Below are 7135 nucleotides of genomic sequence, written 5' to 3' on the forward strand. Positions count from 1 at the left end.
ACCATGCTCGATTGGAGTATCAGAAACCCCCTGGGTCTTTGCTCCAAGCTAGTTTGTCTCATTGGAATAAAATGCCATTCTCCTTGACATACCTCCAGTCCTTTTCTTCTCCCTTCTTATCCTCAAAATACATGGAAATCACCATAAGATTAAATTCCACTGAAATGCAAATCCCAGAATTCCATGGTGGTTAATGCAGTCTCCAATTGCTCTAATTTTGCAGTGTGGATTCAGCCTTAGGCTGTATCTACACTGCCATATAGTCCAGTTTCAGAAAGCTGGTTAATTGCATTTATTTATTTATTTATTTTATTTACAGCATTTATATTCCGCCCTTCTCACCCCGAAGGGCACTCAGGGCAGATCACATTGCACACATAAAGGCAAACATTCAATGCCATGACATAGAACAGAGACAAGACGCAGGCACTGGGCTGGCCTCGAACTCATGACCTCTTGGTCAGAGTGATTTGTTGATTTGTTGCAGCTGGCTTGCTTTCCAGCCTGCGCCACAGCCCGGTCCTGGATTATATGAGTTTGCACTGCCACATAATGCAGACCAATGCAGATAATAATAATAATAATAATAATAATAATAATAATAATAATAATCTTTATTTATATCCCGCCACCATCTCCCCAAAGGGACTTGGGGAGGCTTACAAAGGCACTCCTGGGTATGACATACAATATAAAATGATACATGAGTATAGAACGATATCACATAAAATTATAACAATAACCACTATCAACACATATGACATAAGATCAAAATACAGTAGTCTCTCACTTGTCCAACACTCGCTTATCCAACGTTCTGGATTATCCAACACATTTTTGTAGTCAATGTTTTCAATATATCGTGATATTTTGGTGCTAAATTCGTAAATACAGTAATTACTACATGGCATTACTGTGTATTGAACTACTTTTTCTGTCAAATTTGTTGTATAACATGATGTTTTGGTGCTTAATTTGTAAAATCATAACCTAATTTGATGTTTAATAGGCTTTTCCTTAATCTCTCCTTATTATCCAACATATTCGCTTATCCAACATTCTGCTGGCCCGTTTACATTGGATAAGCGAGATTCTACTGTAGCACAATGTTAAAAACACAGAACACCTGTAGATAAAACTAGCTGCCATCCATTCACAACTAAAGTAACAAAGTGTCAACCTCATTTGTTAATCTGCATTCTGAAACTGGATTGTATGGCAGTATAGATCCAGCCCTGGTGCGATGGAGTCATGACAGGACTCTCTGTGGCCCCTTTTACACTGCCAAATAAAATCCAGATTATCTGCTTTGAACTGGGTTATATGGCAATGTAGACTCATATAATCCAGTTCAACGCATTATACTCTGATCTTTCTCTCGGATCTGTGCCTCCGCTGTCTTCCAGAAAATAATAAATCTTTATTTATACTCCGCTTTTCTCCCTCACAGGACCCAAAGCAATTTAAATCATATCAAAACCATGTAAACAACAATCCAAATACATTGATACCAAGTATAAAACATCACAAAATAAGGTAAAGGTAAAGGTTTCCTCTGATGTTAAGTCCAGTCATGTCTGACTCTGGGGGTTGGTGCTCATCTCCATTTCTAAGCCAAAGAACATTTCTAAGCCAGAGCGGTACCTACTGATCTACTCACATCGGCATGTTTTCGAACTGCTAGGTTGGCAGAAGCTGGAGCTAACAGCGGGTGCTCACTCCACTCCCGGGATTTGAACCTGGGACCTTTCGGTCTGCAAGTTGAGCAGCTCTGTGCTTTAACACACTTCGCCACCGGGGCTCCATCACAAAACAGACAGTTTAAAATAATAATAATATACATTAATGTTCATGTGTCATCATGTAGGATTATATTGCACCAGGAGTCCTCCCCCTCCCCTTTTCCATCTTTTTGGAAGATAGCACTTAAGTCTTGAGTAGCAGCAACAGCTGTGGTTGGGAAGATGGTAAGGAGGAGGAGGAGGGTAAGGGGAGATAATCTGCAACACAACCTGAAGATCTCCAAATGTCAAATGACAGAAAGAAAAACTGGAAGGATAAAGTGGGAAGGCAGGCCTCTATACTAATTCTGTCTTTAGTATAGAGACTGATTTGGGATATGGATCCAGAGAAAGGAAGTCGATAGCAAAGTTCCTGCAAGAAGAGAAGAAGACAGGGCTAATAGAAAGCTATCAGGAAAGTATGGAAAAGGAAAGAGATTTTGGATAGGTCATTAAATATGGGATTTTATGGAAGTGGGAAGGGATAAGGGAAATAATTTTGGAGAAGTGCAGCATTTATGGAAGGGGGAAAGGGAGGGAAAGGATCTGGGAGGATTGTAGAGAGTTAGGAATGGTGCACTGCAGAATGAGAAAGGGAAGGGAATCCGGATTCATTTAGAAGTCCGATTGCACTTACCTCTCTGCAGCTGAGAACAAAACTAGGCTCTCGGTTGCCCTCCCCACCTCCCACCAGACCCAGGCTCACAGGCTCCGCCCACTCGGGGGCGTGGCCAGGAGGCCACCCACTCCTCTCCCTCCCCACCTTCTTCCCGTTAGGTGAGCAGGGCCGCTCTTTCCCTCCATTTCCCTCCCTTATTTGCTCTTCCTCTCCTTTCTGATTGGCTGGAGGGAATGAATAACTCCCATAAAGCTTTATTGCTAGGAGTCAGATCACGGAAGGGAAAAGCAAAAGGAAGAAAGGAAGGAAGGAGCAGAAGGAGGATGCTGCAAGGTCTTAAAGGGGAACTCTCAGGAGTAATTTCCAGGAAGGAAGATTGGGTTTGGGGGGGGGGGGGATGGAGGACAGAAGAATGGTGTAATCTATATTCTATCTATACACATAATACAGTAGAGTCTCACTTATCCAACATAAACGGGCCGGCAGAACGTTGGATAAGCGAATATGTTGGATAATAAGGAGACATATGTTGGATAATAAGGAGACACAATAAGGAGAAGCCTATTAAACATCAAATTAGGTTATGACTTTACAAATTAAGCACCAAAATATCATGTTATACAACAAATTTGATAGAAAAAGTAGAAAAAACTACAAAAATGCGTTGGATAATCCAGAACGTTGGATAAGTGAAGGTTGGATAAGTGAGACTCTACTGTAAAAGTGAAAATATGTATGTGTGTGTGGCTAGGGTGTCCACTTCCACAGGCAAGCTCCCACTTCCACTACTCAGGAGACACCAATGGCCCTCCCTCCAATGACATTGCAGGTTATAGAGAGGGCCGTAAACATGTCCAAGAGCCCTGCCAATGTCCTCCACAAACACCATACTGCCCACCATCCAAGTGAAGGCTTTTATACTGGGACAATTTCATCCTAGATTTTATGTGTTTCCTCCACCACAGACATCCCAGTGTTTCTGACTCTCTTCATTGGTGTGGAATTTGCATGACCCTGCCCACTTCCTCTCCCATAACCCTTTCCTATTACTTTCTATGGCACACAGAGGAATTAATCAGCAGTTGAACATACCAGAGAGGTTTGGGAAGAATTCACCATGTTTATAGGAATTGTAGGTAAGGGGATGTATAGTTCGCCTGCAACCTAAGAACACTGAATTCCACCAATGATGATCCTAGAACTAACTTGGCACAAAGAACCCCCATGACCAACAAAAAAGAGTGGAGGTTTTTGGAGGGATTTATAGGAGTTGTAGTTCACCTACATCCAGAGCACACTATGAACCCAAACAATGATGGATCTGGACCAAACTTGGCATGCACACCCGATGTGTCCAAATTTGTATACTGGTGGGTTTTGAGGGGCATTGGCCTGGGCATTTTGGAGTTGTAGGTACTGGGATTTATAGTTCACCTGCAATGAATGAGCACTCTGAACTCCACTACATCTAGAGCACACTACAGAACTCTACCCACTGCCTCTCTCATAACCCTTTCCTATTACATCAAGGGAACCATTGACCGCATAGGCAAGCTGATGAAGAAGCACAACCTACAAACTATCTACAGACCCACAAAGAAAATCCAACAAATGCTACGGTCAGCGAAGGACAAGAGGGATCCTCTCTCCTCTGCAGGAGTCTTCTGTATACCATGCAGCTGTGGACAAGTCTACATAGGGACCACCAAAGGCAGCATTGCCCAAACACAAGTCAAAGAACATGAAAGGCACTGCAGACCCTCAACCAGAGAAATCAGCCATAGCAGAGCACTTGATGACATAGTATATTATTTGAGAACACAGAAATGCTGGGCCACTCCAACAACTATCATGTCAGACTACACAGAGAAGCCACTGAAATTCACAAGCATGTGGACAACTTCAACAGAAAGGAGGAAACCATGAAAATGAACAAAATCTGGCTACCACTATTAAAAAACTCAAAAATCAGAACAGTAAATAAGAAGCAACACTCTGAAAACAGAGGAGTTCCAGACATGAGAACCAGGGGCAGCTAACGACTCTGAACAAAGGATGCCCCCAGGCAGGAAGAAGCCAGGAGATGAAGCTATTCAATGCTAATTAAGGTGATTAACTACAACATTCACACTGGCCTCCAACTGACAAAGAGTTCTTCTCTCACTCTGGACTTTCCACAGATATATATAAACCTTCCTTGCTGAGTTTCTCCATACCTCACAACCTCTGAGGATGTCTGCCATAGATGTGGGCGAAATGTCAGGAGAGAATACTTCTAGAACATGGCCATACAACCTGGAAAACATGCAACAACCCTTTCCTATTACAGTAGAGTCTCACTTATCCAAGCCTCGCTTATCCAAGCCTCTGGATTATCCAAGCCATTTTTGTAGTCAATGTTTTCAATATATCATGATATTTTGGTGCTAAATTTGTAAATACAGTAATTACAACATAACATTACTGTGTATTGAACTGCTTTTTCTGTTAAATTTGTTGTAAAACATGATGTTTTGGTGCTTAATTTGTAAAATCATAACCTAACTTGATGTTTATTAGGCTTTTCCTTAATCCCTCCTTATTATCCAAGATATTCGCTTATCCAAGCTTCTGCCGGCCCGTTTAGCTTGGATAAATGAGACTCTACTGTAAATACATTTAACCCAATTGATTTTAAATCTATTTGTATATGATTGTATTGCATTGTATTGTGGTCGGAGGTATTTGTATGAATTTTATATGTTGTACGTCGCTTTGAATCCCACGCACAGCAGAAAGGCAGGATAGAAATGAAAAATACTAATACTAATAATAATAAATTTAAATAAAGTAAATGAAGCAAACTAATAAAATTATAGGGTCAGGGTGAACTACAACTCCCAATAGGATCCCATAGGATGGAGCCAGGGCAGTTTAAATGGAGTCAAACTGCATTCATTCTGCACTGTTGATGCACCCCTCCAGTGTCTTAGGAGCTGTATCTACACTGTAGAATGAATGCAGCCTGACACCACTTTAATTACCTGGCTCCATGCTATGGGATCTTGGCAGCTGTAGTTTGGTGAAGCACCAGCACTCTATGGCGGAGGAGGTTTAAAGCAGGCATGGGCAAACTTGGGCCCTCCAGGTGTTTTGGACTTCAACTCCCACCATTCCTAACAGCCTACCGGCTGTTAGGAATAGTGGGAGTTGAAGTCCAAAACACCTGGAGGGCTCAAGTTTGCCCATGCCTGCTTTAAAGAAATTTAAAACTATAATTCCCAGGACCCCATAGCATGGAATCGGGGAATTTAAGGTGGTATCAAATTTGATTGATACTATAGATCTCACCTCCTTCCTGTTTTCTATAGGAGCCGGACGTGAATCTAGGCACATAGACGAAATTCCCCACTGCAACTTAAAATTGTCAATGGTATCTTGTCCGGACCAATAGGAAGGCCGCATTGATCCACCAATGAGTTTTCAGGGAAGAATTCTGAGGTTGTGAATGGCACACTCACTTTGCCCGGACTAGGCGAACTCTGACTGGAAATTATCCAATGAAGTTTAAGGATGTTTTTAATTGACAGGCAATCTACCCAATGGCTGACAGCCTAAGCAGAAAAGGCCGTTCTTCGTCGCTGAGTGACGCCTTGCCCTTCCATATAGGATTTGACCTTAGCATTGAATGAACACACGCCAATGAAATAAATGATTGTCCTTTCCGAATTCGGATTGACAGGTTTGTCTACCAGACAAATACAGATACAGATACAAATACAAATACAGATTTGTCAATCATTTATCCTAAATGATGCGTATGCCATTGAGCCAATGAGAACATAAATGTATAAGTGGTGAGTCTACACTGTAGAATTAATGCGGTTTGCTACTTCAACAGCAGCGGCTCAATTATATGGAATTTTGGGATTTGTAGTTTTTGGCATTTCTTTGCCTTCAGCATTCTATACTGCCGAATAAAATCCGGATGATCTGCTTTGAACCGGATTATGTGGCAGTGTTGACTCATAATCCAGTTCAAAAGAGATAATGCGTATTATCTACTTTCATAATCTGAGTTATATGGCATAGTAGAAGGGCCTTACGCCCCTTCCCCTCAGCTGTATACAATCCACAATGAACTGGGTTATATGGCAGTGTAGACTCATATAGCCCAGTTCAAAGCAGATAATGCGGATTATCTGAAGGCTCAATGCATACGTATGGATAAAGAGAACCCTGTTCTTTGATTGTCACCTCAGTCAACAAATCACTTTCTTCGTCCCACCCTTTTGAAATAAAGCAGCTAATGATGACGGAGAAGACGGAACCCTTTGCTTTGACCGACATTTTTCAACACCAATAAATCGTGGGATATTGGTCCCGAAACCCGCCTCCCTTTTTTAACTGGTGGTCGTTTCCTTTTCGGACCAATAGTATTTCAAGCCAATAACAGACGGTTCGTGATTGACAACGCACCGTCCTTTGGACATGCTAAACCAGATTTGGGCAGACTTCGGCCCTCCGGGTTTTTGGACTACAACTCCCACAATTCCTAACAGCCTCAGGCCCCTTCCTTTTCCCCCTCAGCCGCTTAAGGAAAGGGCCTGAGGCTGTTAGGAATTGTGGGAGCTGTAGTCCAAAACACCCGGAGGGCCGAAGTTTGCCCGTGCCTGTTCTAAACCATTAAGGAAGCCCGCCTCTTTCACGGAAAGCATCCAATGGGATTCGAACGTCGGCTTGATGGAAGAGCCTG

At 42.2% G+C, this 7135-nt stretch overlaps 1 protein-coding gene across 2 annotated transcripts in view; it reads right to left on the reverse strand.

Annotated features, from left to right (window-relative positions):
* Positions 1 to 5868, reverse strand: part of gys1 (glycogen synthase 1) — a 36935-nt gene extending 31067 nt beyond the window's left edge. The window contains exon 1 of one of the 2 annotated variants that reach the window (XM_062957439.1): positions 5731 to 5868. The gene's annotated coding sequence lies outside the window, so the exon portion shown is untranslated. Of the gene's footprint in view, positions 1 to 2418; positions 2575 to 5730 lie in introns of those variants that run through there. The other variant, XM_003225232.4, reaches the window with a different exon arrangement.
* Positions 5869 to 7135: the final 1267 nt, after the last annotated feature.

Source organism: Anolis carolinensis, chromosome 6 (assembly GCF_035594765.1).
Source record: "Anolis carolinensis isolate JA03-04 chromosome 6, rAnoCar3.1.pri, whole genome shotgun sequence".
NCBI lineage: Eukaryota > Metazoa > Chordata > Lepidosauria > Squamata > Dactyloidae > Anolis > Anolis carolinensis.